Genomic DNA, 26,437 nt, shown 5'->3' with positions numbered 1-26,437 from the left:
CATTTTTATTTTAGTTATGTATTGCCATTCAGCTGCCAGTTCAAGTCTTTATATTCTAATTGCTTTTTCAATGAGATTAATAATCTGGTTTGATATTTGTACATTCTCAAACTATGCTATCTATGGTGATAGAGTGATCCTGTCGCACGGCATCTTGTAGTCGATCCATGCCATGGCTAAATTTATTCTGCTTTTTACCTGCGTCAGGATCTTTTGGTCTATGCATAGTAGATCATTTGTTCCGTTTTTCATTTATTATATTCTTTTCTGTTACTCAGGATTAAAAGAGTAGTAAATGTGCCCCCTCAGTTGTGCTTGCAGAATTTTGAACAAGTTATAGGTTCGTCGTTGCTAGGGGCGGTTCCCTTTTTCTGTATCTTTATTGGGTTACTGTGGTTCTACTCACCCATTTTGGTAATCTGCTTACAGGATACATCTTTTCAGGCTTTAAAGTTTCGTTTCTGGTAATTTTTTGTCCAGTGTGCATGCATTTCGTTGCTACCTAGTGCTCTCCAGTTTGCCGTTTTGCTTAGAATGAAACCCCCAAGACAAACCTATGTGCTTTTTTTCGATTTGCTGTCACTTTTCTTTTAAATTATTCAGCCATTCAGCGTTTATATCGTGATGTTTTTCTCTCTTCCTATATCTTATTCCAGTAGAGTTTTGTTTCTGTCGAGTCTGGTTGTTTTGTTTGTGTTCTTCGTTTACATTTTTTTTTTTTTAATTAAAATTGGTTTTCGTTGGTTTCGAAGGTCCAGTTTTGATTGTACTGTTCGGTTTTATGTGCATATAGTTTTTACATTTCTTTCTTCGATGCTATTTTTTTGCTTTAGTTCTCCATGTTTCTTGTTTAGCATCTCTCTGCAAATTACATTTACACTTTTCCACCCTTTTTTATTCGCTTTCATCCTATTTGTCGCTTTGTTTTCTTTTTGTAAGTTTGTTCATCTAGTTTCTAGTCTGAATTCCCATCTAAGATTTGTCTGTCCCTTTTCTGTCCCCGCTCTTTTCTTCACTTAAAATGTCATATTTAATATCTTAGCACCTGAAAAAATTAAATTATTCAAGTCTTTAATAAAATATGTTGGGATGCATGAGAAGAGCTTGTTCAGTCTTTAATTTTTTCCACTCTTAATTTTTTAAGGGTCTGAGTTTAGTTCTTTTTCATTCATAATTTGTATTATATTTTATACTTCAGCTGCTACATTCTCAGTTAGTCATGTTGTTTCGTAGATCTCGGCATTCACGTTCACCGCGAGTAATTTTGCATGTCTTCTACATGTGGAGTTTCTATGTTTGGGGTTCCACTACGAGGCGTTTCTTGGTCTGTTCCGTCATTTTTCTTCCGTTGTATCTCGACTAGTTCTAGATGTGAAAGCCAAACTTCCAGGAAAATAAATTTTGCTTCTTGTTGTTTGATAGTCAACAAACAGGCCCCATAACACTTTCACGCGTTTTCGATCGTCTCATGTTTTGAGGTGGCTTCTGTCATAACATTCCATTTTCTGTCTGTTCTCTTTTGTTGTCAATTTCTTCTCTCAGGTTTTATGCAGATCAATTTTGCTGCCGTATATTTGATCTATATTATTTTAGTACCTAAAATCAGAGGAGATACTTACTAGTTCGGTATTTTTATTATTCTCGTTTCTGAAATTAGAAAAAACCAACATTCACAAGATGTGGACCGGGTCCTTTATGCCAAAGGAACACATGTCGGTTATGCATCCCTTCAATCTGCACGCTTAGGGATTCATAATGTTATTTCAAACTTATGGTGGATTTATTCCGATCCAAAAGCAATCAGAATCTAGAGCATTGTTTTGATGACGTTGTGATTATTAGTGGTTATTTGAGACATGTTTATATTGTGATGTTTGTCGCAACACCGAGCCCCAGTGTTTTTTTTTACCTATCGTTCTGTCACAAGGATAGTGTTTAACCTTCATCTAGATGAGCAGCAAGGTACGCTATCACACTTCCGCAAAAAGGCATAACAGACACAAATAAGAAGTACATAAAACAACTTTAGTATTGTACTTCGTATGTTTTCATGAACTCATTTTTTAGGGATGTTGGAAAATATGCCCTTCCAAAAAAAATTTATAAAATTTTGCATGAACAAAAGTTTACGTCTTAGTTAATCTCTTCAAGAACTTTCGCTGATCCATACGTAATTATAAGGGATCGCTTTAGCTTGCTTTAACTTCTGGTTGAGCAAAATATAAAAAAAAACAACAAAAAAACAATAAAAATCAAACATTATGCAACCCGTAGCGGTGTTATTCTGTTAGAGGCAAAAAGAAAATTGTGTCGGAACTGTTTTAGCTATAATTTAAATGTAGCATTAGAGATAAATTTAATATATTTATTATTATTATTATTATTATTATTATTATTATTATTATTATTATTATTATAATACTTTAACAAATATTTATTTCATTAAATAATTAGCCAATAGTGTAAAAATAAAAAAGAAACAACAAATTATAATTAGCAAATTATGTAGATACGAGAAATAAACATAAAATTCTAAAAGGTTGCAGGATGACATCATAATGGCGTTGCCTCGGATGATATCATTTCTCTCTGATAGACTCATAAGAGTAGTGGTTGATGAGCAGAAATCAGAGGCCTACAGTATTAATGCTGGAGCCCCTCAGGGGCCCATCCTGGGCCCAACTCTCTTCCTGGTCTACATCAATGATCTCCCAAAAGACATACTAAAATCATTCGTTGACATCTATGCTGATGACACGACTATCTATGGCAATACATCTAAGGTCGTAACTGATAAAGTTCTCTCTGATTCTCTGTCCTCTGATCTTGAGCGCGTGGTACAGTGGGAGAAGAGGTGGCTGGTCACTTTTAATGCATCTAAAACCAAGCTCCTATCTTTACATTATCAACGCTCTGATCCCCATCTGGCATCAATTGAAATGGATGGCTCTCATCTTCTTCATGTTTTAACAAGATTCTGGAATTGACCTTTACTCCTGATCTGAAATGAAACACGTACACCAAGTCTGTTGCCAAGGTCGCTGGAAAATGGTAGGATCTTTCTACCGCTCCAGAAAATATCTCACTGCTGATGCAGTTCTCTACAGAGTACAAAATAGACTTCGTGGTTTAGTGGGGGATGCCCTTTTCTCTTCCCTGAAACCTCTCTCCCACAGAAGAGACGTTGCGAGCCTGTCTTTGTTTTATCGTTATTTCCATAGCAAGCGCTCGTCTGAGCTCCAATCTCTGGTCCCCCTCGCCAATCTTTCACGATAAACACCCGTCTAGCTGAAACCACTGTCAATAATTTACCCCATTCTTTATTTGTGCCTAAATCAAAACGTAGATTCCAGATTCTTTCTTAGAACTGCACGCCAGTGGAACTCTCTTCCGTTTACCTGTTTCCCACCTGACTACAACCTGGATGTCTTCAAGTCCAACACAAACAAATTTCTGATAAACCACCCCCTTAAGTCAGACATTTTATCAAATCTTCACTACTAACGGTTACTACGTTATTATCCCATTGATTACTGTACACGCAATAACTCTTATCCCCGAGTGGCTTCCGAGCCTTGATAAGTGATAACTACCATGTACAAAAAGAAAAAAAGATGCACTGAAGCATCATAATCGTCTCTAGCATCATCTCCCTACGTATAGTAACGAGCTTAGAATAGTGATTAAGATTGGCTAAAAACAGACACATAGTCTGCATTATAACACGATAAAACTATTAGAGAATCCTTTACTTTTACTTAAAAGTTTGGTGAAAATATGTATTCTAAAAATGTTCTATTTAAAAAAAAGACACTGTTTTGTAAAATTTAACATAATGCGTCGATATCATAATATTTACATAACTATTTTTGGTTTATTTTTGCAGTAAACACAGAATGGATTGATGACGTAAAGAAAATGGCAACCCTTGGGCTGTTTCAGTTAGTGGCATTCTCCACCTGTAAAAAGTTACTTCGAGCACGGCAGATTCACCCATTTTTTTTTTTTACACAGCACAACGTATTATCACAAATATAAACAAAAACGCATACATAAGTATCCCTTCAATCTGCACGCTTAGGGATTCATAATGTTATTTCAAAGCAATCAAAGCCTAGAACATCGTTGAGATAACACTTTTTCTACACATAGATCACCACTTATCAAGGCTCGCAGGCCACTTTAGGTTAATGGGTATTCATTAGTCAATGTGATTATAGTGTAGTAAGCATAAGTAGTGGGAATTTTGTAAATTGAATTACTTAGGGGGACGGTTCATCAAGAACTTGTTTACGTTGGACTTGAAGACAATCATATTGTAGTCAGCTGGAAAGCAGGAAAACGAAAGACCGTTCCACAGGCGTGTAGTTCTAAGAAAGAAGCTTTGTTCATGGAATCTATGTTAAGGTTTAGGCACAGACAAAGAGTGTGGGAAATTATTGATAGTAGTTTTGGGTAGCCGAGTGTTTTTCTCTGTTGGTTGAGGTATGATTCGTATGGTTCTGTACTATTCTAGGAGGTCCACCCTAACAGTCTTTACATTATCACCTTTCGAGATGAGGTTATTCTTTTTGCTATAGTCTAAAGCGCCTCTATCAAGGAATGCTGATATGTCTACCTAGGCATTTTTCGCAGGTTAAAGTGCTATTTCTCTAGGGCGTTGTCTTTTACAAATCCCATTTTATCGACATTGTGTCAAATTTTTCCACCAAGAAAATAAAAACATCATATACAAATCGTGAAACTAGTATATATATATATATATATATATATATATATATATATATATATATAAATAAAGAGAGATAGAGAGATATGGTGAGAGAGAAAGAGAAAGAGACTCTTACAGAGATTTGTGAACTTAGTAAAGTGTGACAGACCGACGAATATGCTATTTTAATAAAGCTTAAACCCGACCGACGGACACAGCCTTTGATAGCGATGCATTGGCGCGTCTAAAATTAGAAACGTCCATTCAATGTGTACGTTTAGCGGGCAAAGTAGTCGAGAAAACTTAAATGTGGCAGAGCGACAAAAACCATAAATTTAAACTGAATCACTAGAAATTAACCGAAAGAGACAGAGCATCAAATTTGCGCGTTGAATGCTGAGAATTCTATTCTAATAATGATGTGACAAACTGATCTACTGAAAGACCTATAATAGCGCCGCATGTTTTAACTGGAAAAGCACCATTGAAAATAGAGGAAAAAGTAAAGGAATATCATTGGAAGATATTTGTAGTAGAAGAAAGTAGTGGTAATAAGTATTTTCCGAAACTTTTGCCGGTTTCTTTACTTTCAGTAATTAAAAAAAAAATCGCTTACATTATCCAACATATTTAAAAAAAAATGCCGATAGCAAGGCATGGTTAAATATTATAATGATTTATCCAAAAGCAGAAACCTGCACATTTCGTGGAACGAGAACCAAAGTTTGTCCAGCTGGGCAAACTTGAGTCCTTGTACAGGAAAAATATCCAGTAAATAAAACGTTCTTTAGTAAATCGTTATTTTTTGCATTTTTGTTTGCGTTTCCATACACGAAACATGAATATAAATATCACTAAAACATCCGCTGGCTCATAAGCTTCATTTCGGTACCTTACTTGCCTGGGTGGGATGCCTGTAGGCTGAGATAAACCGTGTCACACACACACAGACAGTAGGAAAATTTATAATTAGATATTACGAACAAGTTATGTCTGTATACATTTTTGTTTTGATCTTTTAAGAAATTTTCTGATGTTTTTTTTTTGTTTCGAGCGACGATGTACCTTTTGAATCCGCTTATATTGCTAGTAATTTCTGATCCATCTTCAGTGGTTGCTATCAAATGAAACAAATGGTATTTAGATATTTGCATGTAGTTTTGGCGGATATGTTAGTTATATTCGATGTCACCGTTCAGTCACGAAAGACAATAAATACCACATACTGCGCGTGTAATTGTGAAGCGAGTGTTGCGCAATCCCGATCACATTTCTCCTGAATCAGCAATGCTTAAGGTCAGTTGCAAGGAGAGGTCCGAGAGGACTGGAAACAATGACGAGATAAGCGGGGAGTACATACAGCACTGGAATACCCAAATGGTCACCCATTTTAATACCGAGCAGGCTCAACGTTGCTTAACTTCGGTGATCTAACGGGAACCGGCGTTTCAACGTGATTACGCCGTATATATTAGTTATGTTAGGATAAGATTTACAGTTATAAGTGCTTTTATTTTATACAAGTACTAGATTCAACGAGTTATATGCACCTTGTTAAAAAGTTGTAACTTATTATGACTACAATGAATTTAATTTTCACTAGTGGGGCCTGTGAAAATTCCTCAGAGGACTTATTCGTAAACTGTGTCAATTGCTTTATTGCAGATTAGTAAAATATCAATATTTCACTAAATATACGTCACAATAAAATGAAAATTGTACCACAAAAGGGCTGCTTTAAGGTTAGTTATTTCCCCAAATTTTATTCAAATTCATGCTATATTCACGAAGTTATGACATTTTATTTATTATCAAGGAAATTGTACTGCCAATCATTTTATTGCAGATCTCTTAAAGTGTCCCGAAATTATGCGATTAAGGGTTATCGAAAAGTAAAGGATAGTTGCTGTCCATCAAAGATTTAGCCACGGAGTTGGAAAGGGATTCAAGAACCTTGGCCTCATTCCTGAACAGCCGAACACCAAACCCAGAAAAATAAGGGTACCAGGAGAAAGCTTTCAGATCGTGATATTCGGAAAATTCGTAGGGAAGTCAACCGAAACACACACATCACCAGTGATTCCGTCTTTTAAAAAGCTGGAATCGCTCCAAGATCTAGGCAGGCCGGATACAATGTGTTGAATGAGACTGAAAGGAACATCAAACCTCTTCCAATGCCTTTATTGAGCAAACAAAATAGGGAAAAATGAATGGCTTGAACACAGAATTACATGAAAATGGATTTCCAACAGGTCCTATTTAGGGATGAGGCCCATGCTACTTTTGACGGTCCAGATAGATGGACCAAAGTTTGAAACCCGAACGGAACTCCAACCCCTTACATAGTTCATCGCCAACAAGGAGGTGGAGGAATGATGTTTTGGGCGGGAATAATTGGAGATAAGTTGATGACTAGATGACCTACCATTGTTACGTCGCTTTCAGATGATTTTTATACATGACAATGTACCATCCCATTCTGCTTGGGGCGACTGCAGCCTTCCTTGAATCTATGGGATTCGTTGGGGAAACTCACATGACCTGACCACTATTCTCCAAACCATAACCCTATTGAATATCTCTGTTCAATATTAAAAAGAGGTGTTTATGAGGGAGGAGAGCAATTTACTTCAAAGGATACCTTGTCGAGGAACATAGTTGATGTTGCTAGAGCCATAACTCTTTTTAAGATGAAACAATTGAATTCCTCAGGGGATAAAAGGCTGTTTTAAGTTATTTAAAAAGTGTGCATTATTAATTTATATGAGACTTATACCTAGGATATGCTTTTGTCTATTATTCTTTGACAGAAAAATATAAAAAAGTAAAGTTCGATAAGACATTGTATTTTTGCCCTAAAACAACATTTTAAGAGACCTGCAACAAAGCGATGGACAGTGAAAATTCCTCAACGAAAAATAAAATATCATAACTTTGTGAATATCGCATGCATTTTTATAACAAATTTGGAAATAAATAACCTTAAAGCAGTCGTCTTGTGATATAATTTTCGTTTTGTTGTGACGTATATTTAGTAAAATATTGATATTTTACTAATCTGCAATGAAGCGATTGACACAGTATATGTAATTTATTGATGTTGGCGTTCCGTAGATGTTCAGTGTAATTGGGGACGCTTTGATATTATTGTAGCTCTTTTGTTAAAACTGCAACATTATTTATATAAGCTAGCCAAGACGCCTGGCGTAGCCAGGGCTTAAAGCACGCTTAATTATGATATTTGAATTTATGTAGATTTCGGATATATTGTTATAGATTTAACGTTCTATCGATTGTTACATATTATAAAGTTGCGATTTCAAAAATAAAATAAATATATCCATATGACTTGGGTGTATCAGCTTGAATCGAAACAGAAACGAAAACTATATATATATATATATATATATATATATATATATATATATATACAGGGTGTCCCCAACAGATATATACACATTTTAAATAATTTTCAACGAGTTGTTTGTTTTTTCTGTGCAGATTAAACTCATCGATCTCAATGACGACAGCCAGGCTAACCTTTAAAGAAAAAACTCCTAAAATGCTATTGGAAGGATGAAAACTCTGTCAAAGTTCGTGACGCCCTGTATATTAAACTAGAGTTCCTTCAGCTATAATCGAAACTGAAATAAAACCTTATGAAGAATTCTTGGTAAAATTATTTTTAAAAAAGTAAATGATTTCAGTGCGATTAGCTATAATTGGAACCGACACCAAAACCTATGAAGAATTCTTGGTAAAATTATTTATTACAAGAAATGGAAGTCCATAACAATTAAACGACAGTCACTCGAATGTAAGCGTGACACACACAATAAATAACACACACGTTATCCTATTAATATATAGATGATTTTTATTTAGAAATTTACCTCCATCACTAAAGGAAAACAAACCTGCATCTGTCGACCTTTTCGTCCATCTGCCATCTATCAATCTCTCTGGTTACCTTTTATTACAGCTGGGTCACGACTTATCAAGGCCAAAGCAACTCAAGGATAAGAGTTAATAAAACGGAATGATCAATAAAATTTAAGATTACAAATCTGGTTTCATTCTGACGTAACATTTCAATGTGTGCTCTTTACATAACACACAATAATTTCCAATCGAATTCACCGATTACATATTCTAACCCATCTTTATATTTTTAGTAGCGATTTTTAGCGCTTCTAACTATTTAATAACCAACGGATGAGCATGTTAGTCATAATTCATCTCATTTTCTCCACAGTAATATATATCAATATATATATATATATATATATATAAATTAGCATCCATTTCCCCATTATTTTTTTAAATCTTATATGCAACTATAGGTGTTCTAATATTGATCAATGGTATACACCTTCTGGCTTTTGATGTTATGGATTTTGATAATGATGGATAATAATGTTACACGAATGACCCGGTCGAAGCCGGGTTGACATGCTAGTATATATATGTGTATAGGTGTATATACATATATGTATGTTCATGAATTAAAATGTGGCACGCGTCTGCGGATGAAATGTCAGAAATTGACAAGCTAAACGGGAATTGTTTCAATATTTCTCACAAATATAAACAAACCTTGTTATTGTTATGAAAAATGTAACAGAAAGGAATCTGGTTACGTGGATGTTTTGAAAAGATTGATAGGAAAAAATTGACAGAAGGAAAAAGATTGTAGTTGGAGATTTGATTGTCAACCGAGTGGACGCCACGATAATTCTCTCTGTCGCTCTCCCACTCTCTCTCTCTCTATCTACCATAAGCAAGAACAACAGGAGAAATTAAAAAAAAAACGGACTGTTGCTTACACCAATGGTTGTTGTGTTTTGGATTCTTAAAAAGGGTTTATAATATAACAATAATACTTAAATGTATCCCCCCCAAAAAAATAAAATTTGAAGAGACATTTATTATAATAGTCTGAATTTCTGAATTCTCTCTGTAGGAATTCCAGAGTCTTTGTCCTGTTTAGAAATTCCAAATACAATTCCGGAGACAAGTGCAACTGATTAGCAAGTTACGTTTGGATTTGCGCACAAAAAAGCTCGACTACGAAGACGATGATCTTGGAAAGTTTATTTTTTATTGATGGAGTTGTTTATATTTATTTTCTATTATTTTGATTGTTAAGACTATTGATCTCATCCTGGTTGTTGTTGACATTGAAATTTTATAACAATAAAGTTGTAATCTTTAGGGAACCAGTCCTGCAGTAATGCGTTTCTTTTCGTCACTATTTTATCAAATTCTAACATTAGAGTTTTTATTTTATTTTAGTACGAAAGCCGTATCAGAAATGATGCTCATACGTTCATTTGCTGCAGTACTGAATACGCTGATAAATGTAGCTTCCCCCCCCTCTCGATGAATCTAAGTTAACCAAACAAATATCCTGCGACAGATCGAACTTTCTCTTCCGATGATTTGATCAGTTCAAAGTCACGCGATCATTTTCTACGTGCTGAATGACTATATTTATTCGTGGAAAATGAACGATAACTGTTCAAACCGCTCAAAGCTAAATCGTTTACTTCAGTCAACCTTATCGTCTTCATCGATCGGCTGCCATGTAATTCCTAGAATTTATTTTGATGACGTCATCGCATCCGCCTGTATCCATGGTAACGGAGAATGAAGAACTGGGAGTGACCAAAAGGATCGATTATAATCTAATGGCTATTTCTAGCTGGCAGACATAAGCTTATATTTTTATTTGGTGAGAGAAATGTTCAGGAACACAAGATTTCTTTTTTAGTTATTGGCAGGAAGATCCGATATTACTGGGGATTTAAACATATTTTTTTTTCACTATGTTAAAAAAACAAAAACAAAACAAAACATTTTTACTATTGCCTGCTTTGCCTTCTTATACGGTCGGGTGAAACTGAAGGTTTTGAAAATTAGTGTTTTAAATATATGGTTTAAATTCTATTAACATTGAATAACATATTTGAAGTCATAAGAGAGTTTACTCTTTACTGCTGCCTTTAAAAGAGCATCTAGCAATTCGACGCACTAAGGGTTCACGCAAAGATTGGTCACCAATTCAACTGTATTCCTTGATGAGAATATATACGTATGTATGCATGCATGTATATATGTACAGTGTCTGTAGAATTATAACTAAGACACCCAACTAGCGTCTATGCAGTGTTCACAACTTCTGCTCGTGCGAACATTTTAAATTGTCATTGTATTCGCCTGAATTCGGCGTTAAATAGTTTTCGTACTAAATTCCCGATTTTGATTCTTTATAAATTGCTAATTATTCAATCATAGAGTTGTTTACAATTTTTCGCTAAATTTCAGTTTCTTACGAGTAGTTTAACGGATTTTAACTTGCAAAATATTGTTATGTAAATCGCCGAGAATTGCCGGCTAGAATACTTTATTCATCTATCTCTCTTTCTCTTTCTATAAATATATATACATATCGGAATAACAAAGTTGAATCGTGGGCAACGATAAGGAGCAAGCTTTGCAGGTGTAAAAGAGTTAAAGAGCCATGCTGTGACATAAATCAAACTATGTGACCCATCAAGTTGCACTGGAAAGCTAGGAAAATGGGGACCGGATCTAACGTGTCAGCGGTTCTGGTTTTGAAAACCGAGTTAATTTTAGTTGGGTTGCGTTCAGAACGTCGAAAAGACAAGATGTGTTAAAACAAGTGTCTCCCATAAGGGGGCGACGGTTTCCAAATGGAACCACAAGCCAAAGATCGCCATTTATTCCAGTCTGCTCTGATGAAATGTCAGGGGAGTGAATAAAAATATACAAAAACAACAATTCGTCTTGGGTCCATGTCTTGCATGCGTCTTTCTTGTAACAGAACGGGCTTTTCCAAGAAGTTGGCAAATCCTCCCGGAAAGATACCAGCAGAAACAGGTTTGTCGTCATTTATATTCATATTATATGTTCTGACACATACACGCCCGCATCCAGAGACTAGACCAGCATGCTGTTAAAATAGACATTAACTAGACGATCACAGGCCTCATAAATTAGATTGTAAAGAGAGTGTGGTTTGAGTTGTCCCTCTTTGCAAATTGGCTGTTTGGAGAAATGGAAAACTAGATGGCTCTGGTTGATAGTCAATTTGCATAAGTGGAGAAACGGGCAGCATATAAACGGTACTTTTTTTAAGCAGTGTGAAGAGCGCAGAGAGTGAAACGACGGTTGGAAGAAGTGACGGCGAATTATTTTTGGACGTTGAAGAGCTCGACCTGTTGGAAGGAACAGCTGTGTCTTATATATTTTTTAAATTTCTTTTTTTTTCTACTTCACTACAGAGAGTTAAAATAAGAAGTGAAATACACAGCTAGAGGACGCACAAACAGATAGGAACAAGACCAAAATACATTATACAGGGTGTCCCAAAAGAAGCTGATGGTTAAAATATAGTCGTAACTTTCTTAATTTTTATATTTTTCTTTTATTTTTTCAAATCATCTAGAGTAACCCTTCGAAAGTCATCATCATCGAGGAGCGAATATTTAACGCAGAGTCGTATTTTCGGTTGAATGAATCAATATCAGAAACTCAAGGAGAATTTCGACGAAACTTCAACACAAGAAATTCGCCTACTCCCAATGCAATAAAAGCTATGGTGGCTCGATTTCATGAGCAAGAGTCTGTATGTGATCTCCCTAAATCTGTACGGCAAGAAATGATGAGAATCGTCAGAGATTAGCAGAGAGTGTGGCCGAGGATCCATCTACATCAGTAAGAAGGAGATCAAGTCAAATTGGGGTCTCTTGATCATCTCTTCACAGAATGCTTCACGGAGAGGGTAAATTTCCATATAAAATTCAATTGGTACAAGAGCTTCAGCCAATGACAATGGACAATGCCCTGCAGAGAGCACAAGAGTGTGAAAATGAAAATCGTGGACATTTTTCATAACTAAAATTAGACATTGTGAAAAACATACCCTAAATTAAGTTGTGTAAATAAAATTAGAATAAGTAGATTATAATATCTTTCTATATCTCAAAAAATCACGGAGAGGCTCATCAGCCTACATATGATAATTGGTAAGCCTAACTAAAATATTGAGGAAGAGAATCAAATTTAAAATCCGTTAGCTTCTTTTGGGACATCCTGTATAACAATATTTTTCAGTTTAAATCATAAACTCAACAAATTTACTAAAATCCCAATCATGTAATGAATATTTGCAGAAATTAGAGGCAGGAGACGCTGGTTTAGTAGGTAACAACACAAAATGACGACGTGGGTGGTCTTAGTCTAAATCCAAAAATCACTTTCACTAAGGATGTTGACAACCTTCACGCTGTTCCTTTCGTAAGTACGCAATGCCTTTTTAGAAATGATTTTCACAAGAAAAATATCGGGGAAATCAATGCCAACAATAGAATCTTCGAATTCATACGATAAGGATTCTAGACATAAATTTTATTATTTCCATTATTATTTCAGTTATCACATTTTGTGTCTGGCTGTTCATAACAAATGACCCCAGGCTATCATCATTTTCTTTCTCTCGGTCTTCCAGTTCTTTATGCAAGATTATGTAAGTTTCGAACAAGTAAATCTTCTGAAGCACTTCAACATTGCAATAGATCAGAATTTTCTTAATCCATTTGCAAAATCTCTTTCCCACACTCCTTAGGGCTCCCATCAGAACAGGTACAACTTTTAAATTTTAAACTTTCACAATCTGTTTAGCTTTCTTTTCAAGTCCTAATACTTTTCGGCCCAGCCTCCTAGCACTTTTTGTTTTTTTGCTCACTACACATCCTCAAACACCCGGACAACGCCGGACATTCAGGCTAGTATATAATATTCAGTAATGATTGATTCTACAATAATACATACGCAATCTGCATCAATTAAAATACCGTATTTAAGCGTATTGTACCACCGGGCTACTCCCCTCTACATTCCCATGATACTGCTATATTAATAATAATGTTCTTTTTTCCTAACAATATTAAATCTCTCTTTGCTTCAACCAATTTTTCTGTTGTTATTATTTTATTCACTCGAAGTTCGAACACAGGCTGTCATTGGAGATTACTTACCGAAAAACAATCCGAGATTGAGTGGCAATAAATCTCCACATAATTTTAGTATTATCCACCTCCTTCGTTATCGCAAGAGCTGTTGCGCATTGATTTCTCGCTGGCAACAACCATTGATTTTCACTGGAACTTGGGTAGCAACAAGCCTACGTAAGGTTCCAGTCATCTTTTCACTCATCCAGCAGAAGTCTGGTTAATTCTTTCTCTCATTACTTTTTCCTACCTCCTTTACCCTTCATGACAATTTGGTGTGGCGTCAGTCTATGCCAACACTACTATTACGAGTGAGGGCGTAATTAACTTACAAGTTTATGGTTTCAGTTTTCTTGGTAGTTCTCCATCTTTCTATTTTGCCCCTGCTGTCTTTATTAATTATCATTATTTCTATTATTATAACAATTATTATTATTTCTATTATTATAACAATTATTATTATTTCTATCATTATAACAATTATTATTATTTCTATCATTATAACAATTATTATTATTTCTATCATTATAACAATTATTATTATTGCTATCATTATAACAATTATTATTATTGCTATCATTATAACAATTATTATTATTTCTATCATTATAACAATTATTATTATTTCTATCATTATAACAATTATTATTATTTCTATCATTATAACAATTATTATTATTACTATCATTATAACAATTATTATTATTTCTATCATTATAACAATTATTATTATTACTATCATTATAACAATTATTATTATTACTATCATTATAACAATTATTATTATTACTATCATTATAACAATTATTATTATTGATATTATTATAACAATTATTATTATTTCTATTATTATAACAATTATTATTATTTCTATTATTATAACAATTATTATTATTTCTATTATTATAACAATTATTATTATTTCTATTATTATAACAATTATTATTATTTCTATTATTATAACAATTATTATTATTGCTATTATTATAACAGTTATTATTATTGCTATTATTATAACAGTTATTATTATTGCTATTATTATAACAATTATTATTATTTCTATTATAATAACAATTATTATTATTTCTATTATAATAACAATTATTATTATTACTAGCTGGACGTCCGGTGTTGTCTGGTGGTACAATACGCATAAATACGATATTTTAATTGATGCAGATTGCGTGTGTATTGTAGAATTTATATTTTACTGAATATTAAATATTAGCATGAATACCGGGCGTTGCCTGTGTTTTTTTAGGTGTATGTTGAGCAAAGAAAAAAAAGTGGTAGTAGGCAGGCAGGCAGGCTCGAACCCGTACTGTGAAGTTGAGGCTGTCGAAAGTTTTAGGCAGACATACAAACATACATACACATACACACATACATTTAAACAGACAGGCGAGATTTATATTATAGATTAGCCTGGGTACCCGGCGTTGCCCGGGTCTTTGCAGGTGTGTGTTTAGCAAAAAAAAAAAAAAAGTGGTAACAAGCAGGCAGGCTGGAACCCGTACCACGAAGGAGGAAAAGTGAAATAAAAAAGTGACGTCTTTACCGTTGTATCCGTCGCCAACCTGAAGTGACGAAGGCTTAAATCAAGGCTAGCCAATCTAAAAGGGGTGAATGACCTTCGAAAATATCTGCGAAAAAAAAACGACCCCCTCTTTGTAGAAAAGTGCCCAGTTGAGGGTGAAGGAATTAATGTGTTTAGCCAATTTTTCAATATCTGTCGTCCGAAGGGTTAAGCTTCAAAACGATACCGATCTCATGAAAATTCGTCGCATCTGTCAAAAAGTTTTAGGCAGACATACATACAGACAGACAGACAGACAGACAGACAGACAGACGAGATTTATATTGTAGATTAGAGGAATAATTTGCCCGGTAGACTAATTTGCAAAAAACAAAAAAACAAAAACAAAAAAAAAACAAAAAAAAAAACAACTGTCATAATTCCCGAGTTCGACAAGATACACCTGAAGAAGGTCGGAGGTTACATCGACCGAAACGTTGTAAAAATCACACTCAAGATGAGAATAGTTATCAGATGAATCCAAACAATACAAATAATGATAATGTCGTTTATCAAATGTTTTTTTTTTTATTCACAATATTAGCTGATAATTGGGCTTGACGATGAATGCCCTGGAAATATAACTTCTGATTAATGTTTAGTTTTAAAATATGCAAAACGAAGGAATGATTTGCGGCGATTTTAAATGGTGTTTTTCCTTTATCGGAAATTGAGTTCATTAATAAGAAAAAATGTTGAGATACACCCGAGCTTGAACTCACGATCATTCGATCTGTAGTCGAATGCTCTATCACTGAGCTATGTTTCTAGATGTCAACAAATCTGCTTTTTTCGAAGAAGAAATTATTTGTTGAAATTTTATCTCCCTTGCCAGTGCAAACACAGATATTTCCCTGTAAAATATCTATTTTTTATATATAAGAAAGAAACACTACTTTAAAGATTGGAATTTTTCGATTTTTGATATTGATCGGAAGAATTATGTAAAAAACATATCTAAGAACACTGTCAGGCATATAAATTACCTTTGTGTGAAATTTACAAAAGATAGGCTCAGCCGTTTGGGAACCTATAAGGAAGGAACTCACGTACACACACAAAGTGACATATATTAGGTTGGTGCAAAAATAATTTCATATATATATATATATATATATATATATATATATATATATATATATATATATATATATATATATACTAGCATTTCAGCCCGGCATTGCCCGGGTGTTTGGAGGATTATGCTGAGCAAAAAAAGGGTTAATTTTTTTTAACTTTGACCCCTATAATGACCCCTTAAAATTTATTGTTTTGGGGTCAAATCAAGTTAGTATGTAAGATACATGTCCAAGAAGCCTATATCTAAAATTTCAAGTGTGTAGACCCAAAACTGTCGGGGGAGTTTGGTAGAGTTCTCAAAGGTCAAATCGTTGAACTTTGACCCCTTAACAGCCATATTTCTGGCCGAAAACCGATCACATCGATTTTCTCAAATCTCAGTACCCTTTATATCAAATTTCGAGCCTGTAGACTTAAAATTGACAGAGTTATTGCGTAGGGAAATGTACACACACAGACAGATACACAGACACGTTCACTTTGATTGATATATAGATATATCTTCTATCTATACTCCTATAAATTCGTTTTTCTTTTGTGTGTATTGATATTCATATTAAAAACCCTTTTCTATTTATTTAAGGTATTTATTTGCTTCCCCACCAAAGCAAATTAGCCGCAAGGCCGTTTTTAATGTGGGGGTAAAAACTAGCTCACCTAAAAGTAGGCAAAAAGGGGGCATTCTGGTTACCAAAAATAATAATTGTCCCAGTATAGCGGGTTTCCCCTCCATTGACTGGTACAAATTATCTTAAGTGCTTAATTGCAGCATCTGCAGAACAGATACTATACTTTGATCACGGCCTGAAGGCCAAAAACAACAGAAAAAAGACAAGCCTCTTTTCTATTTATTTAAATATTTATTCAGAAAGAAAAATTACAGATTTTACAAAGTTTTTGAATGAAAATTATATAAAATATGTAAAGGATTCTTTTTAAATGTGGCATGAGGCCAAAAAGGGTGTGGAAGGAATGTGGGTCGGGGGTCGTCCACTTGGTCTATTCCCTATAACTAGTTGCAGTCACCACAATACCGCATTCACTCTAGCCCCAGATGACATGAACAATATTTGCAATGACTTTATTTTTTTTACAATGACATTAAATTTTTTTTTTTTAATAATGATTTTATTTACAATGAAACAATGAAGATGATGCGTATGATATATGAAGAATGGAATGGTGATGCGTATGATATATGCGGATGATGGGCGGGGGTAATGAGAGCCTTAAAACACCCCAAAATAAAGAAAAAATAACAGTAATAAAAAATAAATTAACCAAATAAAACATTAAGCGATGAATGTGTTAATGAAGACCCACCCTTACCTATTTAATTTTGAAATGCTTCCTGTCTTCCGGTATCAGCCGAAAACAAGGGAGCACTTCCTAAGAGGGAATGGGCACAACTAATAAAGGGGGGACATGGGGATGTTCGGTGACCTCCAAGAAAAATACCATTGGGACAGGTTTGGACTAAAATAAATTGATCAGGACTGAGCTTCTTTGGAAGTATTCTAACACCTAAAATAAAGATTGGGGTCATGGAGCTCATTTATATCAATTAGCTAAGGGACTGATCCACTGCGGATAGTCTTAATCTGGACTGGAGATTGCTTTCACGGTCGGCGTGTGCCATGCCTAGGCAGGGAACACATACTCAAGCCTGTTTCGCCCGAACGCACATAAACTAGCGGTGTGAATCCACCTGCTACTAAACTGTGAGCAAGATAACATCCTTTTATCGCATCTGATTTTGATTTTAAGTTGGTTTAAAATAGAAAATCAGATCCCGATGAGAAGGCGCCCTCCCCCCACGCCCTTTCTCTATGCGTGAAACCCACACTACTAGTCTAGCTACGGCCAAGGTTGCTAGGAACACCATTCGTTCCTTTCTAAGCCACAAGGGATCTGCGTTATAGACTACGGATGCTAAATCCAGGATCGTCAAGTGATCGGGGACGATGCAAGCCGTGACCTCGCTGACATACCCCCCAGAATTCACGGAGCTTAGAACAAGTAAAAAATGTATGATTTACAGTTTCTATGCTATCTTCCTCGCACCGTGGACAAAAAGGACTAAATACCCTACCAATTCTGAACAGTATGTCATTGAGGGGTAAAGCGTTTCTAACCAATCGCCAGGCCAGGGAAAATTCGGAATTGTTAAGATATTCCCGCCCAATCCATAGAGAGCGGACCTCCCACCCCGACAGCTGCAGCCGCTCCCCAAGCGGGTTCGAAGCGGTCCCCACCACTAAACCCCGATACAATGCCCTTCTAGGCTGTGCAAGGTCAAGGGTCCCTGGCATCGCTGTAAGCGCATTTCGCCATTCGTTGAGGAATTGTGATTGCCCCTTCGGTCTTCTCTTGCATTCAATTAAGTGATTGGGGATAAGGTTGGAAAATGCTACACCAACCGCGGGACACCAATAAGATTCCTCCATCAGAGTTCAATCTAGGAACGCCAACCTTTCAGCATTTTTATGACTAGCCAGGTCAGGCATCCCTACGCCCCAATCTACAAGACGTTGAGTACAGACCTGTCTACAGACAAGCGGCCGTTTCTCATTCCACAACAGTGAAAAGAGCGCACGCGTTAAGGCCGCCATACGGACTGCAGGCAGAGGAAGTACAGCCAGTCGGTAAAGGATCAGTGGAAACATGTAAGTAGCACATGCCTCCGCTCTACCTTTAAGGGACAATCCCCTTCGAAGCCAAACCCTCACAGACGCTTCGACCTTGGTCTGTACCTCCGACCAATTCTTATCAAGACAGAGACTGGGTCCAAACCAAACACCAAGGATCCGGACCGGGCCATCCGTCCAGACAAATGCGCCAGGCAGTGCATTCGATCCCTGCCAAGCGGCCAACCTCAGGCCAACGGATTTGCTGAGATTGACTACGGCCCCTGTAACTTTTTCACAACGCTTGAGAGCCTTAATCACCGTAATAATATCAACGACGCTCGAAACAAATACGGTTACATCACCGGCAAACGCGGAAACCCTGGGTTGCGCACCGCCAGGAAGAGCAATATCACGCAGGGCCAGTCCAGCCACCCTGGACCTCACGTTCCTAAGGAATGGTTCCAACGCGAAGAATGGTCCTGGATATGACCTTAAACTATATCCAGTGGTGAGGCACCAGCTTGCGGGCTTTGGGGAGTGTGGAACCACCCTTTAATTGCCATTGCTCTCAGGTCCACTTTGACCCGGAGTGGTAGTACCTGTTAGGGTCCCAACTATGGGTTAAATAGAAACCGACTTGAAAACAACAAATATATACTATTAAAAAATCTTTCTTCAAAATCTTTGGATTCGGCATTAAATAACCTGAAAAGGGTTGATATGCCGTAAAACAAAAAAAAACAAAAAAACCAACCAACCAACGCGAGGACATATAGAATGGGCGACAGCGGACACCCCTGTTGCACCGACCGAGAAACCGCGAACGGCACCGACCGCGCCCCATTGACCTGACAACTGCCGTCGGCCGAGCATACAAAATGGAGATCCATTTGCAGAAGCCGGACCATAAGCCGGCGGTCTCTAAAACAGCCATCAGGAAACGATGATCAATCCCATCAAACGCCTTGGATTGATCTAAATTTATCAGCGCGGCTTCGGTGTCGTCTTCTAGGTTTTCTAGGACTGTACGAATCAAATGCAAATTGTTTTCAATCGATCTCCCCTTCACAGCGTAGTTCTGATTCCGTTCGATCAAGTCAGTGATAACCTGCAAACGATTCGCAAGAACTCGGGCCAGGATTTTCAAATCCCTGTTCAACAACGTGATGGGCCTAAAATCATCCAACTCCCCAACATGTGTGTTCTTCTTCTTCACAAGTGTGACCACGCCTTTGGTAACCTGACTCGGGATGGATCCCGTGTCAAACCAGTGGTTAAACATCCCCGTTAGAATCGGAACAAACATGTGCGACAACCCCAAGAACAGCTCGTAGGGCAGTCCATCGAGTCCTGGTGATCTATTATAGGCGACCTGCTTCATAGCAGCAACAACCTCACACTCTGTAACCCGACCATCACAACTAGCCGCTCGGGCCGCCTCCAGGCGGGGCGAGCCAGCCAAATAGTTGCCAAACTCCTGGACGCGGAGTCTGGACAGCTATACGAAAAGATCTTCAAAGTGCACTCGAAACCGCTCGAAAATCTCCCGAGCCGACACTAAGGAGTGTCCTTTCGGGCTCTGGATCTTACGAATGTACCTATCCGATTTGCGCCTGAGCGAATAGACTCGTTCTGATTTGTCAACATTCACAGCTTCGTTGGGCATCTTTTTTATTCTAGCTCTAACTACCTGGCCCTGATATCGCTCGCTAGCCAAACAACTCAAGTCCGCCTTAGCTAGGCCTATCTCTAGGGAATCCCCCCTGCCACCGCCCGGGATAGTCTATCCTCTAGCCGCTTCTCTGCCTTGGCCCTATCTAGGGCGAGGCGTTAGCCATATTTGAAAGAAAGTCTCTAATACTAGATTTGGCGTTTACCCACCACCTACTTTCGGTAACCGCCCCCACTAATCCCTTCTTGATGTGTTCAGTTAGCCTTTCCCGGAAGTCATCTATCTCCAGTAAGGAGGTATTTAACTTCCAGTACCCGGCTAACTTGGGGTTCCTGTCTAAATCTAACCTGGCCACAAGTAGTTTGTGGTCAGAGTGGCCTAACCAGTGGAACGTGGGACAAGATATGTATTCTACATTGCCTCTTCTAACAACCGATCCAAGTAAGTACTTGAAACGGAAGGCCTGCTAGAGAGCCACGTTCACATCTCCTTCCCCGGATGATCCACCCGATACCTGTCTACCAGATCACATCTAGCCATCAGGTCCGACAGACTGGTTTCACACCCATCCGTCCCTCTAGTCCAGCCCACCTTATCTACCCTGGGATCAAGGATGGCATTCCAATCACCCACGAGAACTAACCGTTCCGAACCCCCGAGAAACACCTCCAACCGCCGGAAAAAGTAAACCCACCCCCGTACGCAATTGGAGGCATGCACCACGACGACTCGAAACGCTCTAGTTGCCACGGCAACATCGGCTACGATCAATCTACCATCAGTATCCGCATGAACAACGCTAACCGTTTCAGAACGGGTTCGCCTAACTAACAAAGAAACCCCTCTACTTTGGTTATCACTGTATGCTGAAAAGACATCGTAATGCCCCTCCAGCACCCGTTTAATGTTTGGGAACGCCCCCTTCGCCTCCTCAATCATATTCCACATGGCCAACTTTTGTGTGGCGCACAAAGGTCATGATTTCCTTCGACTTTGTCCATGTTTCTCACCGGCTTAAATAGACCCCTATGACGCTGCGTGATGTAACTATCAGCGTGAAGGGGGTCTACGTCGCATATCCGGTCCCCTGAAGATAGGGGAGCTTCTTCGTTTTTTCTCTCCGTATTGGAGAAACAGAGGCAGCTCTTCTGTTGTGGAGTGTCTCCGGCTTCTCCAGGTACAAGGATCTAGCAACAGCTGGGGGGGGGATAAAAAGGGGTGGGGATTCTGGTTCAGCCGATGGGGTTAGGGTTGAGGTTTCGGGTGACTGAACCGTAGAGACAATATTCTCTACGTTCATGGGGATGGGGAATAGGACCCAACCTCCTTGGTCTTTTTAGTTTTTGTTTTCTTTTTGATTGTTTTCGGCCTTGGAACTCTGCCACAAAAGCCTGACTGCTGCCGTCATTTCTCTCTGCTTGTTTGTCTTTCTCCTGCTCCCCTTCCGATTCGGATGAGGAGATCGAATTTTTTCTCTTTTGGCCGCTCACAGCATCATTTTTCGATTTACTTGTGGAAGAAACGTCACTGGACGACCCTGCAGGAACTGACCGACGTTGTACATCCGGGGGCTTCTCTTTTGTGGAAGGGGGGTCTTTGTGGCTCTTGAATTCTTCTTGACCACCTTAGTCCAGCCATCCGACGTTGTTGCTTCCGCTGTTGAGGTACCCCTCCAGCTGGCTTCTCAGGGGCTGCTGGTATCACCGCCGACGATTTTGCAACTACTACCCCAGGCTGGGTTTTTTTGGGGGACATTCCCGTGCCATATGGCCATGCTGTTGACAATTCCAGCAGTGGGGCCTGCGACCTTCTACTATTATACTCATGGACCATATGTTGCATCTAAATATGGGGGAATTTTTTATAACCCTTCCTTGTCCAGGCGCATTTTTAGATTATAGTCTCCTACCATAAGGTTACGGGGACCACGGACCGGGAGAACGGATTCGACGTCCCCATATTGGCTCATAAATGCCCCTAATTGCTCAGGGCCAAAGAAGCAGGAGACGCCCAAGACTGAAACATTAGTCCGTGTCTTACTCAAATATTCAGGTTTAAAGCGGAGGCTTTTCCACCTTAGGTCCGACCTAAATATTTTGACGGCATCTTCTTCTCTCGGCAGCAGGAGATCCCACATCGCATAACTACGACGACAGATGTAGGTTGCGGGGATGTTGAGTTTCTCCAGAATTTCTGCCATGCTATCTTTGGAAACCCCAGTCAGTCCTCTCTTTTTGGAGTCTATGGTGACTAACGATACTATCCTTTTTGATAGTCTTTCCACAGCTCCGGGTACCGCTTTAATGATATTACCGTCGGTCAACTCCTTGTATTTGGAGTCGAATAACCGACGGTAATTTTCGGGGGTGAGTTGAGACTGGAAGCCCCATTCCTTTACCACTACCGAGGCCGTCTGTGGTGCTAATGCTTCCGGCGACTCTGGGGATCGAGGAGTCCTCTGACCAGAGGGAATAGTTGAACCAGAGGAGTCCAGCGCCTGCGAACTCCCCGGCAATGCTGGCCACTCCGCTGGTTTCTCCTTTGGGGACAGGTGCCGGCTTCTTCGTGGCTGTGATACCCACTGTCCCACTCTTGGTGTCTGTCTGAGCAGCCCCCTCCTTCTTCCTGGAACGGGATGCTCTCGCTTCGCCTGGCAGTCTAGTCTCACTTTCGTCCTGGTTGCTTTCATCACTGCTGCACCGTAGATCATCATCGAACGTGATGTTAAGTTGTGAGTCCAGCAGCGAGAGCATGTTGATGGCCTCTTCCCGGCCGTCTGGCAACGCCTGATCCGGGTCGGTGGTTCTCAAAGTCGAGAAATCGGCAGAGGTATATGGTTTTATTCTCGTCCCTAGGAGTTCTGTCCTCCTATGAGCGGGAGGGCTAACAGTTAAAGCCCTCTTCCTCTGTCGATCCCACCGAGCCGGATCACCTCTCACAGCTGGCCTAAACCTATCACTGCCGGGGACAGCAGTGTCATTGATAGTGCAGGAGCCGCCGCCTAGTGGGATGAACTCCTCTACAGATAATGGGTCTAATGCGGGGGACAGCACTGACCGTACCTAATGGTCTATTAACTGGGCCTGAGCCGGTGGCCGTGTCAGGAACACGGCCACCAGAACCCGGGCTAGGCAAAGGAGCGGAGCCCGGACCGCGTGGCGGTGATGGTGGAACTTTCTCAGGGCCTGATCCGACAATTTTGCGTCTGAAAACTTGAAATTTCATATATAGATTCCTTGGACATGTATTTAACTTAATAACTTGATTTGAGCCCAAAACAATAAATGTTAAGGGGTTATAATAGGGGTCAAATTAAAAAAAAAATGACCGTTTTTTTTTTTGCTCAACATACCACCTCCAAACACCCGGGCAACGCCGAGCACACGTTTGTCTATCTATATATATAATATATCTCTGTGTGTGTGTGTACATCCAAACAATATATATATATATATATATATATATATATATATATATATATATATATATATAGTTGAACATCAAAAACGGCATTATTTTTGCACCAACCTAATAATAGTAGAGATTATTATTATTATTATTATTATTATTATTATTATGTATATTCAACTTTTGTAATTGCACTTAACATGAAACAAAATTGGGTGCTCACAGAATAGAGAATTTTGAAACGAACGCATTTAAGTGAAAAACACTATTAGGTACTTACAGGTTATGTCAAAATTATTAATCCGGTCCGAACTACGAAAAAATATCTAGCAGTAAAATAGAATGTATCGAATTATCGAGTTTTATCGGATGTTTTAATATGGAAGGTTATATGACTAATTCAATACGATAGACTGTCTTATCTCCCCTATTATCCATTAAAATCCGCTATTTCCAAATTCAAAATATCGGATCTTTATTGCAGATAATTTATCGTAAAAACTAGTTATGTTGCATCTTATATTAGATCATATTTCGTAATTTTTGGAATTCATACTAATTTCGACGTTACACGTAAACGCATAATAGTGTTTTCACCTGCGATGAATTTGTTTCAAAATAAATTCTGTGTGTAAATATTTAACCAATAAACTCTTTAACTACTGGTCACATAGCATTGAAATTAACGGGAAGTAGTTATCATACATCGAGGATTATTTACCGCTAGTAAAATTTTTGTTTGGCTGGACGAATAACGCACCCAGAAATCGCTGAGTTGAAATACAAAATGTTTATTTCAACTTTCCGACAGTTCTGTTAGTTTGCGCATGCGTAAACTAATTGTAGCTGTAAGTGGTTTAATTTTATAACCTTCTTATCTCTTTGTCGCGTTACGCCAAACGGTAACGAATGCAACTGAAGCGCAAAATGAGGTAACGCGGTTAGAACGGTACATGTTTTGGTTTAAATTCTAGCTAACAGCAGCCAAGTCGTTTTTTTTTTTTGCTTTTGAAATAAATCATTACTATATATTAGATACAATATAATATTTGTATCTGTAATAATAAATAGAAAATCTGCATGAATTAAAATATATTAAGCGTATGACCGGCAAAGTCTGGCGCCGCCGCCTGTTGATTACAAATAAAATTGTGCTCATATCTGAGTGTATATACCACACACACACATATATATATATACATATATAATTAAATAGTAATTATTCACTTATACCTACAGACGCTAGTGTTTCATGCTTACGCAATCATTAGTGTAGGGCAACAATTCCTGCCGGTCATGAGATTCGAACCCAACCACGAAGCCGGCGTTTACTGAGCCTTTACCTCAGGGCCACTAAACAATTACTACGGGAAGGAAGGGAATAATCAACTATTAAACGCCAAGTTCGGGCGAGTATAATGACAATCTGAAATGTTCACACGAGCGGAAGTCGTGAACATTGCTTAGACGCTAGTTGACTGCCTTAGTTATAATTCCGCAGACAGTGCCCATCCTTAAGTATACTTAAAATGGGCTTGATTATATATATATATATATATATATATATATATATATATATATATATATGAGAGAGAGGGGGGGAGAGCGACGGCAAAAAAAGAGTATTAGACAGAAATAATTACAAGCATGCACATATTTCTCGTAAGTATTGAATGATCTAAATAAAACGTGTTAGAAAATATCGTTCGACGAGTTTAAGACACAAATCGGCAGATGTCAAGATTTTCGCGATAAAAATCGAAAATAGGAACACATGAGTGACGTGGATTTGCGCATGAACAAACAACGTAAATACTCGAGAGTGGAAATAGTTTCAGAAAGTTTAAATGGTGGATATATATCGCCAAAAATATTGACTGATGCGATGGATAACGTAGATACTGCTTCTATCCATCTGTACTGCGTTACATCAATAGTTAAGAAACAGAAAGAAAAAATACGATTGCTAAAATATAAACCACGAAAAGATAACATAAAATAAATGGATGTTGAACAGATAAATACATATTGATAGATAAATAGGATACGAAATAATCACGTTGACACACCGTTTCTCGTTAGATCACCGCTGAAACTGATCAGTACCGGATGTCATTATACGGATGGGTAACCATTTAGGAATACAGTAGAACCCCAGTATACGGTGACCCTAGGTTGGTTGTTTTTGTTTTACGGCATATCAAACTTTTTCAGGTTATTTAATGCCGAATCTAGTTATTTTGAGGAACGATTTTTAATGGAGTATATTTTTTTTAAGTCAGATTCTATTTAACCCATAGTTGGGACCCTAACAGGTACTACCAC

The 26,437-nt window shown here is 37.9% G+C and overlaps 1 protein-coding gene and 1 pseudogene across 1 annotated transcript in view; both read right to left on the bottom strand.

Moving 5' to 3' along the window:
• LOC145241167 (neuronal acetylcholine receptor subunit alpha-10-like) overlaps positions 1-26,437 on the bottom strand; it is a 388,541-nt gene that overhangs the window by 177,479 nt on the left and 184,625 nt on the right. The window lies entirely within an intron of this gene.
• LOC145241893 (5S ribosomal RNA) lies at positions 6,065-6,181 on the bottom strand (annotated as a pseudogene).

The sequence above is a fragment of the Euprymna scolopes genome, chromosome 2, assembly GCF_053919585.1.
Source record: "Euprymna scolopes isolate OS-2025 chromosome 2, ASM5391958v1, whole genome shotgun sequence".
NCBI lineage: Eukaryota > Metazoa > Mollusca > Cephalopoda > Sepiida > Sepiolidae > Euprymna > Euprymna scolopes.
The sequence above is the reverse complement of the archived record's forward strand: the minus strand, read 5'-3'. Positions and strand labels throughout refer to the sequence as shown.